Below are 10,278 nucleotides of genomic sequence, written 5' to 3'. Positions count from 1 at the left end.
TGCGGGTGCTGCCTCTGGGGTACCGTCCGGTGGCAGAGCTAGGTCATACCCATCGCAACAGTGCGGCATGCCCGGCTGTGGCTCGAATCCGTCGAAGATCAAGTCCCCACGGATATTGGCCGTGTAATTCAAACTTCCAAATCTGACCTGATGGCCAGGGGCGTAGCTTTCAATCTGCTCCAGATGGCCAAGCGAGTTGGCCCACAGTGCAAAGCCGCTGAATACGAAGATCTGTCCGGGGAGAAAAGTCTCACCCTAGACTGCATCGCTATCGATGATAGTAGGAGCCATCAAGCCTGACGGCGACGACAGAGAGGAACTCTCAATGAAAGCACCAATGTCGGTGTCAAAACCGGCGGATCTCGGGTAGGGGGTCCCGAACTATGCATCTAGGCCGGATGGTAACATGAGGCAAGGGACACGAAGTTTTACCCAGGTTCGGGCCCTCTTGACGCAAAATTCCGAGTTGATATGTAGAGTCAAAAAATTCTAAAACTGGCTTGAAAAACTGGAATAAACTGTGTTCATGAACTTCGGAGGGCTCTGATACCACTTGATAGAGGCGAGGGTGTCTTGATCTTTCGATGAGATGATAACTATCGATTTAGTGGAGACGACTTTGACGATCCGACTACAAACGTGCAATGACGTTGCACCTTAGCAATCGCTAAACCAACTCCGAGAGGTTATTGACCACGCCGGAGCACGATCAACCTAACCACGAAGGTCTATTCCTGAAAGCAATTGAAGAACAAGCAAGAATATGATTAAGCAATCTGAATATTGCGAATATGAATGAAGTATTAATTAAAGTGGGGTTTCATAAGCGGTCTTGGTCTGGTCGTTGGACAGAAACGAAGTACACGAAGTTGCAGCGATGGCTAACTTTTAACTAAATAAAACCCAAGTCTAAACGTTGACTTAAGGGCTATATTTATAGGGAAAAGAGAGGGGATTTCGTCCACCCTTGGCAAGGTGGGACTAAAACACCTCCTAAGTCATTTCCCCTACAACATGGACTCTAAAAATAGATTACATGGGCCTGGCCCAAAATAAGGTGGTGCAAAACCATTAATAAGCTATGGACGAAATTTATGAAAGGCTATCTTGTATATTTCATCCATCTTCGTGTATGTCATCATGGTGGCTTCAAAGTTCGGTAATCTCCACTTGAACCTCTGTTCTTGTTCTCTTGGCACGCACCTTCATCTCCGTGCTTGACGATGCTCCAATGTTCATCCTTCTTGTCCATGCTAGAACCTGGTAATTTAATTGGCGTATGCGAGCTCTAGCAATTGCTCCAGGAGGTAAAGCAGTAGGGGATATGGGTGTAACTGCGGTAGCCATGTCCTCATCAATGGGGAAGAGTGAGCGCTGGAACAGTATTTACCCAGGTTCGGGCCCTCTCGAAGAGGTAAAACCCTACGTCCTGCTTGATTATATTGAAGTGTAGGATGATGGTTCTTTTTCTAGCCTCTACGGACTAAACCCTCTGGTTTATATAGACACCAGGGGTACTAGGGTTACACATGGTCGGTTACAATAAAGGAATAAGCACGCCGATTCTCCTATCTTGACTTGGAGAACACACCAAGGCTTTGATGGTTTCGCTGGTGAATACGTTGTCATCTTATAGCTCGGCCTTCCGATAGTCATAGAGCATCCCACATGTACGGCCTACGAGAGCTTTGTCGGCAGCCCGAGGACCCCTCAATCCTGGACTCCCTTAGTAGCCCCTGAACTAGCCTCCAACGCGGTGTCTCATGACCCTGGAGGCTTCACGCGCCCGAAGTCTCTAGGTTGCGGGACGAGTTCTTCTCCCCTTCTATGTTTGGTTGACCATAGTTCGGCCACCGATAATTTTCCCGGTTCCTTGAGGCGTCGTACGGCCCACAGTACCAAGGGTTAATAACACCCTTGATTCCCGTGCGCCGGAAGGAGGCAGATGGTCATCTTTTATAGAAACGCCCCTCATGGGACATGGAAGAAGCACCTATTAAACAGGCCATGAGCATGATGGGTAACACATTCCATCCCCAAATCATCGAGACCAGAACACTCTGGAGAAAATGGCGAGTCCCCCGAGCTCCTCCTAACGCCCCCATGGCCCTCTCCCGGGCGACTAGGGAAGTTGCTCAGTCTCTCGTCCTCAACTAAGCAAACTCGAGACGCAAGGATATCTTCCCGCTTCAAATCTCACATCCACTCGCCCCGGATTAACTTCAGCGAACGATAAAGCCTTTGCAGAGAACTTCCTTGCTCCATGCAAGGAAGAGAGGGTATGCTTTGTGCCCTTCCTCTTACGAGGTTTGGGCTTTCCCGTTCACCCTTTCTTGAGGGGTTTGCTAGAGTTTTATGGGATCCAGCTCCATCACCTCACCCCTGGATCTATTTTGCATATCTCGGGCTACGTCGCCCTTTGCGAGATGTTTCTAGGCTACGAGGCCTAATTTGAATTATGGAGAAAGTATTTTTGCCTCGTCCCCCGCACCCGAGGAGGGACAATCTTTGAAGTAGGCAAAGCCGAAGTATAGCGCATAGCCGGGACGGGGTACCCTATTGGGACCCCAAAGACTCCGAAGAGTGGACCTCGGAATGGTTTTACATTGAAGACATCCACCTATTCGAGCCAGCTCGGAAGGGTCTGCTCGAATACTCAGACGCTCCTCTAAAGAAGCAGTTTAACTAGTGGCCAGAAAGCCCTTCTCAAGAGGAAAGTGTCGAAGTAAAGCATCTGCCCGCTCAGGTGAGGTTGTTAGCTCACAGTAAGTTAACAATCATTGAAGTGATGGCCGTTGCCATTACTCGATGCGTTCAACCACTTAAACAAAGGATGCAACCCCTGTGGTGTTATAATGGGACAAACGATGTGACCCGTTATAACGGAAGGGGCCTGCCAACCAGGCAGCAATGGCAGACATATTGGTCGATCTCTTCAAAGGAGAAGAAGAAGAGTTTTCCCATGTAAGGAACAGGGACAACTATTTGAGCTATAATCCCATCGAATGGGTGAGTTCAGATCCATTTTCATAGTTTGGATGGTATGTTCTTTTTTGTTTCATCAAACCTCTTAACATTCCGAACAGAATTGGAGGCGCTGGATTGAGACAGTCACTACCCTTCTCCTCAACGGGAGAGCTGTTCCCGCAATGAGGACCTGGGATTCCATGACGATCTAGAAACATCGATTGATTTTGAAGACGGGGTCTTTTACTAGGAGAGTTTTGACGGATCTAAGGTGGCCCTCTTGGACGATCACCCAGGGGCACTCCCTTCCTCCGCTGTAAGTAACAAGAGGGCCTTTTCCAGAAAGGGACATTCACCTCCCATCATTCCAAATATGCTCACTTCCACTCCCAAGGGTCGTCGCACCACGCATCGAACACCGGCGAGAGCACCACTAGCTGTGTCAGCGCCAAACGACGGTGGCACTCCCAAACGTGCGCCAGCCACGGGAACTACATCAACTGCACCCTCGACCGAGAGGTAATACCTTGAGATGATAATTTGGTCATTCCTGTAGCCACTGTAAGCACCAGTAATCTTTGTTGAGACCCACAGGAGACGTGTACAACCAGCTTCATCCGAGGATGTCAAAGAGTCCCCAGATGGTAATCTTGAGCCGACGTCTTCGGCCAGGGCCGGGGGTGGCGCGAAGGTCACCACCACAGAGTGTCTTCTAGAGGATGTCTGGGTTACCAATTATGAAGTCAAAAGTGTGATTAATCACCGACGGCGGAAGGAGTCACTGTATCATTCTGCATTTACGAACAGGAGTTTAATGCCCTTAGGTCGGTGGAAGCATACCTCAGAGCTGCCCAAACCGGACTTGAGGGAATCCCCCATCTTCTGTCGACCAACATGTAGGTATGAGGTTGGTTTTCATAACCGAACATAAATCTTGACCCAGTAGCCCCCGAGCCTTAATTTGGGCGGTACAGCCAACTTAAGGATCTTAATACGCATATGTTGTGACATGGTGCAGGCATCGAGGGAACAAAACAAAAAACTGGTCGAGGACCTTGAGCTGAACCGAACACAGTTGGCAGCTACAAAGGCCTAACTGGAGGAGGTCAAGAAGTTCACCCGGAAGCACATGGTGAGTAAAATTTTTTACCGTGCACAAATTGGTTAGGGCGTCTTTTGTGATAAAAGGTTGCCTTGTAGTAGTTGAGTGCATAGGTCAACTGAAGAAGGACCTAAACACGGCCAAAGAGGCTCAAAGGTACGCCGAATCATAGCATGAAGCTGACCGCCGGGTACTGGCCCGAAGCCATGAAGAAAAGAACAAGCTTAAAGCGTAAAACCAGCAACATGCCGAAGAAATTGAGAGATTAAAATCCTAACTCACACAAGCCCTCAAGGAGAACCAAAGATTGAAAGGTGGCATGTTCTGTAAGTGAAATTTCAACTTGTGATCACGTAATGCATGTGTATGGTGTGAATGTACGAAACCTGCCACGTGTCTTGTCATGTCTTCTGACCGGGCGTCTCGAAGAAGAGGCTAGCTCATTTGGAGGGAACCTGCTAAAGGAACTATCCATCATGCACAACAAGCTCATAAAGCTATGAAGAGCATGTTCAAGGCATTATGGCCAACCGAGACGCCTCCAGAAGGGATGGCCGAACTGGCCAATCGATTTAAAGGAGCTCGGCGTCGCTTCGAGCTATGGTAGATGTCGGCTTGCCAAGAAGGAGCACAGGAGGCATGGGCAATGGTTTATACCCACTTTACCAAACTAGACCCAGAGCATTTAGCTCGGGTTGGGCCGGCAGGGCCAGATGGGTGGGAAGTGCCACTTCACTTGGTGTATGACCAAGTGATGCTAGCCGCTTGTTTATCTCAAGAAGACTGCGCCCTGGATACTATAATAGATAATCTTGACAAGAAACATGGTGTTTGATTCTATGTATCTATGTACTTTGCATCAAACAATCTGCACTCGTGCTGTAAACGTTGTCTTAACCGGTCATCGGCTTCTACTTCCCTCGCCACTGGCCGGAGAGTTTTCCGTACCGTGTGACCTTTGGTAATAGGAAATCACTTCGGATAACCAGACAATCCAGCCATTTGATACGTCCATTTTGCATCATGATTTCCTACTATTATTTATAATGTTTTTATGCATAATAATGCTTTATGGAGTAATTGTAATGTCTTTTCTCTCATAATATGCAAGGTTTGCACAAAGAGGGGGAATGTCGGCAGCTGGAATTCTAGACCTGAAAAAGCTACGTCAGAGCTACCTATTCTGCAAAATTCCAAATGAGCTAAAAATTTGTGGAGAATTGTTTTGGAATATATGAAAATCACTAGAGCAAAAACTACCGGAGGGGGGCCACCTGGTGACCACAAGATACCAGGGCGTGCCAGCCCCCCCAGGAGCACCCTGATGGGTTGTGCTCAGCCCAGCCCACCTTCGGTGCCCATCTTCTGGTATGTAAGTCATTTTGACCTAGAAAAAATAAGGAGAGCACTTTCGGGACAGAGCGCCGCCGTCTCGAGCCGGAACTTGGGCAGGAGCACTTTTGCCCTGCTGGGGGGACTTCCCTCCCGGAGGGGGAAATTGAAGCCATCGTCGTCACCAACAACCCTCTCATCTTTGGGAGGCCAATCTCCATCAACATCTTCAACAGCACCATCTCCTCTCAAACCCTAGGTCATCTCTTGTGTTCAATCTTTGTACCAAAACCTCAGATTGGTACCTGTGGGTGACTAGTAGTGTTGATTACATCTTGTAGTTGATTACTATATGGTATATTTGGTGGAAGATTATATGTTTAGATCATTGTGCTATTTAATACCCCTCTAATCTTAAGCATGATTATCATTTGTGAGTAGTTACTTTTGTTCTTGAGGTCACGGGAGAAGTGAAGTTGCAAGTAATCATGTGAACTTGATATGTGTTTGAGATATTGATGATATGTATGTTGTGATTCCCTTAGTGGTGTCTTGTGAACGTCGACTACATGGCACTTCACCATCTTTGGGCCTAAGGGAAAGCATTGTGGAGTAGTTAATAGATGATGGGTTGCTAGAATGACATAAGTTTAAACCCTAGTTTGTGCGCTACTTCGTAACAGACAGATTTGGATCCAAATGTTTAATGCTATGGTTAGATTTTATCTTAATACTTTCCTCATAGTTGCGGATGCTTATGATGGGGTTAATCATAAGTGGGAGGTTTGTTCAAGTAAGAACAGCACCCAAGCACCAGTCTAGTCAGATATCAAATTATCAAAGTAGCGAACGTGAATCAAACCAACATGATCAAAGTGACTAGATGAAATTCCCGTGTGCCCTCAAGAACGCTTTGCTTATTATAAGAGTTCGTTTTGGCCTGTCCATTTCCTCAAAAGGATTGGGCTACCTTGATGCACTTTATTTACTATTACCATTACTTGTCCGTTACAAATTATCTTTGCTATCAAACTACCTGTTACCGACTATTTCAGTGCTTGAAAAAATACCTTGCTGGAAACCACTTGTTATTTCCTTCTGCTCCTCGTTGGGTTCAACACTCTTACTTATCAAAAGGACTACAATTGATCCCTTATACTTGTGGGTCATCAAGACTCTTTTCTGGTGCTGTTGCCACGGAGTGAAGCACTCTTGGTAAGGAAAATTTTATACTATGTGCTGAAATTTATTGTCACTTGTTACTATGGAAAACCATCCTTTAAGGGGTTTGTTCGGGGTATCTTCACCTCGACTGGAAACACAAAGAGTTGCCCCTCAGCCTGCTGCACCTACTTAAAATATTGGTTATGAAATTCCTTCGGGTATGATAGAACAACTGCTAGCTAATCCTTATGCAGGAGATGGAACAGAACATCCTGATATGCACTTGATACATGTGGATGAAATTTATGGATTACTTAAGCTTGCATGTTTGCCTGGAGATGAAGTTAAAAATAAGTTTTTCCCTTTATCTTTGAAGGGAAAAGCATTGACATTGTATAGGCTATGTGATGATATTGGATCTGGGAACTGGAATCGATTGAAATTGGAATTGAACCCAAAAAATTATCCTATCCATCTAGTTCATCATGATCGGAATTATATATATATATATACAGCCCGTCTATTCTGATAATATTATCAGAATAGTTATTCTGATAACACTGCTGCACTGCATGCTCAAAGCGAGGGCACTGCACTTTCTTTAGCAAGAGCACTGCCTTACAGAGACTAGTGAACTTCGTGTCGGAAAAAACTGCGCGTAGTGTTTTTTCATATGTTTTTTGCTCTAATTTTTTAACCATTTATCGGAGCGAGGCGTGTAATATATCATTGGAAAGCTACGGATTATGCGCAACTTCGCCATGTTGAACACTTTTCGAGATTCCCCGCGGTTTAAGAGCAGTTTCAAAAACGGTGCGGCCCACAAAGATTGGCAGCGAGCGTTTTTTCATTTTTTTTCTAAACCGCTCATCGGAATGAGACAAACGATACACCGTTGGATAGATATCGTCGAGGTGCATCTTTTTCGTAGCTATTGTTTTCTCTGATTCGTTATAGTTCAAGAGCAGTTTCGAATTTACTAAATCGCGGAATTCTGTTTTTCAAAAAAAAAATCAAATTTTTGGTACTATTTTCGCTCCAGTTTTTTAACCATTTGTCGAAACAAGGCGTGTAATATACCGTTGAAAAGCTATGGACAAGGCGCAACTTTCATATGTTGAAATGTTTTTGAGATTCCTTATGGTTTTAAGTTAATTTTGAAAATCGTGCGGCGGACGACGAGTGGCAGCGGCCGTTTTTCGCGAAATTTTTACAAACCGCTGATCGAAATGATTCAAACGATACGCCATTGGAAAGATATCGACGAGGCGCAACTTTTTCATGTAGAACACTCTCTGTAATTCTTTACGGCTTAAGAGGAATTTCAAATTTACAGAAATGCGGACACTCTGTTTTTCGCGACACCTATATCGACGCAGGTACTTCATCCGACTGAAAACCGCACTGCATCGGAGGAAATGCCACACTGCATCAGACGGTAAGAGAACTGCATGGTTTCTTTTTATTCAAACGTAATTTTTTCAAGGACGAGAAAGTAGAGTGCACTTCACATCGGGTGTAAATGAACCACAACACTATCAAGAAGTGAACCTCATTACTTTTTTATCGTTTCGGTAACATTTTTTTCTTTACACTTACGAGATGAACAACATCATAGGTCCGGCCGCACTGTTTTAGACTGAAAACCGCACTGCATCAGACGGGCAAGAGAACTGCATGATTCGTTTTTGTCAGACGTAAATTTCCCAGACAAGAAAGTGGATCGTGCTTCACATCGGGCGTAAGTAAACTGCAAAACTATCGACAAGTGGACCGCATTACCTTTTTTTATTGTTTTCCGTAACATTTTTCCACACTTCAAATTTTTTTGGGGCGATTGAACCGCAATAGTACCGAAGTAAACCGCAACACTACTGTAAGTGAACCGCATGTGTTTTTGTTGTCTTTTTTGTCTTTGTTCTAACTTTTTCATAGGCTTAAGTGGACCAGTGCACTATATTGATTTTTTAAATGCATTTTTTTCAGACATCAAAAGCGAACCGCACTGCATGCGTACACACACCGCATTGCAAGCATATCCAAAAAATAAGTGAAACCGCCACATGTGACAACAAACATTTCTTTTTCTCAAAAAATACATTGATGACCAATGGGGTGGACTGCACCCATACACACACCGCATTGCAAACATACCCAAAAGGGACTGCACGCGCATGATGCTCATGGGTTGTTGTCTCGTCAGCGAGTGGGGTTTTAATTTCACCCATACACACACCGCATTGCAAACATACCCAAAAGGGACTACACGCGCATGACGCTCATGGGTTTTAATTTCCTTCTTTTTTCCACCGAAGAGGTGAACTGATCCTTGCAACAGAAAAACAGAAGTGAACACTTGCAGGCCATATGCTCATATACACTACAGCAGGATGGGCTTCTACAGGTTCAGTGGACAAGTACGGGGGATGGGGGGCTGCATGCCGGTGTCCTCTCGACTGCTTGCTCCGGAGCCAAAGAACTGCATGAAGAGGCGTTTTGCACTGTATCAACATCAACCATAATCCCCCATCTATCAATTATGCCCTGCCCTATAAAGCCAAATTGCACTGCTATCAGTTGAGAACCCACAAATTGCATCGCTGGAGTGCACACCCACGAGCTGAACCGCAGGAGATGCACGCCACGCACTGCAGTGGTAAACCTGAGCTAATCCTCCATGCTAAACATCAACAACAACCAAAAAATATTTCAGAGAATATGGAAAGAAGAAGAATAGGGAGTAGCAGTGCTATAAATCAAAAGAACTAAATCCATCCGCCCACCTTCATCGCCCTGGAATGCCAAGTAACAGGGGGCGGAGGTAGAAAGTCCCTGTCGCCGGCTTTTGGGGAGCTTCGGCTTGGGAGCAACCGCCCAAGAGCCGCGGACTGCACATGCGCGTGCTTCGCACTACACAGATGCGGTCGTGAGCTGCATGGACAAAGGCTCGCGACGAGGCATGGAGATGGCGAATCCGCATGGGAAGGTCGATCCCGATGGACGTCGGCGAGAGTCAAAGCACGGTGGAGAGAGCCATGGATCCGGGCCATGGTGGTTGGAGGCGGCCATCTACGTCGGCGTCGGCAGGATCTGGTGCTAATTTGGCCACCAGATGTGGAGGAAGGCGTGGGGCTAGGAGGAAGGTGGTGGAGGGATGTGGGGAGAGGTGGCTCGTGTTGAGGAGGCGAGGCCGGATCCAGGCCGCCGCGGTTCCGGTGGTTGGCCGCCGGAGGTAGCTAGCTAGGCGGCGGACCATGGCTCTGTGGGGCCGCGGTGCGTGGGATTAGAAGGAAGAGCAGGGGAGGTTGGTGGTGCGCGGGGTGGGGTGTGAGAGGGGCGGGGTTCTGGTGGTGGTGGGGTGGGGCGCCGCGGTGGCCGCCGGCTGTGGGAGTGGTGGTGGGCTGCCGGGCTTAGGGTAGGTGGTGGTGGTGCGGGGCACCGATGCGGAAGGGGAGGGAGTTTGTGGCCCTCGGGCTCGAGGGGAGTGGTGGGTAATGGGGCAGGCCGGTGGTCGTCGGAGTACACAGGTGTTATCAGAATAAGACTCGGTGTTAGCAGAATAAGACTCTTAAGGGGTGTTATCATAATAGACCCACCCTCGTTTTGTGAATCATTTGCTACTCATGTTGATCTCCCTAAGGATAAGTGGTTTAAATATCATGCCCCTATTAAAGTAGAAATTAAAGAACCGGTTAAAGCTAGAGATGAAAGTA

At 46.7% G+C, this 10,278-nt stretch overlaps 1 long non-coding RNA gene across 1 annotated transcript; it reads right to left on the bottom strand.

Moving 5' to 3' along the window:
- Positions 1-8,631: 8,631 nt before the first annotated feature.
- Positions 8,632-10,077, bottom strand: LOC147964974 (uncharacterized). Its single transcript, XR_015607237.1, has 2 exons — positions 9,349-10,077; positions 8,632-9,245 (listed from the first exon to the last, which is right to left on the bottom strand). It is a non-coding gene; the product is annotated as an uncharacterized LOC147964974 (long non-coding RNA).
- Between the last annotated feature and the right edge of the window lie 201 nt (positions 10,078-10,278).

The sequence above is a fragment of the Triticum urartu genome, chromosome 6A (genome assembly GCF_056163025.1).
Source record: "Triticum urartu cultivar PI428250 chromosome 6A, HENAU_Tu73, whole genome shotgun sequence".
NCBI lineage: Eukaryota > Viridiplantae > Streptophyta > Magnoliopsida > Poales > Poaceae > Triticum > Triticum urartu.
This window is presented reverse-complemented; position numbering and strand designations above follow the sequence as displayed.